We start from the raw sequence: 588 nt of genomic DNA, 5'->3' as shown, positions 1-588 counted from the left end.
GGCCTGAGCAGAGGAGGTATACTCCTCTTTGGAGAGAGCACTCCCCTTCCACCGGTTGTACACCACCTTTTTGGCAGTCAGGCATTCCCAGACACCCTTGGTCAAGTTATGCCTGACCAACCTGATTGTCTTCTATGACATAACTGGCTCTGTGGATGCAGGGAGAGCAGCGGACATACCAGAGCTTGACTTTAGCAAGGCTTTTGATACAGTCTCCCATAACATTCTCTTAAGCAAGCTAAGGAAGTATGGGTTAGATGAATGAACTGCAGAATTGAGTGGACAGAAAACTGTCTGGATGGTCAGGCTCAAGAGTGGGTAAGTAGATCAATGGCTCAATGTCTAGTTAGCAGCTGGTATCAAGTGGAGTGCCCTAGGGGTCAGCCCTGGGACCTCTTCTGATCACCATGAGTTGATGGCCAGTGGCTGTGCCATCGCATCAGCCAATCCCCTCATCACCCCTGTGTGCATCATATCTGGCCCCCATGGACTTCCACATATCCAGCTTTTCTAAAGAGTCCCTAACCTGTTATTTTGCCATTCTTGGCTGCTTACCTCCTCCCCAAACTGTGCTACCAGATGCAATAG

At 49.7% G+C, this 588-nt stretch overlaps 1 protein-coding gene across 1 annotated transcript in view; it reads left to right on the top strand.

Moving 5' to 3' along the window:
• Positions 1-588, top strand: part of WASL (Wiskott-Aldrich syndrome like) — a 43,739-nt gene that overhangs the window by 23,956 nt on the left and 19,195 nt on the right. The gene's annotated exons all lie outside the window — the stretch shown is intronic.

This window comes from Gavialis gangeticus, unplaced genomic scaffold, assembly GCF_001723915.1.
Source record: "Gavialis gangeticus isolate Ggan-Ray unplaced genomic scaffold, GavGan_comp1, whole genome shotgun sequence".
Classification (NCBI taxonomy): domain Eukaryota; kingdom Metazoa; phylum Chordata; order Crocodylia; family Gavialidae; genus Gavialis; species Gavialis gangeticus.
Note: the sequence above shows the minus strand (reverse complement) of the source record. Positions and strands in the feature narration are given on the sequence as shown.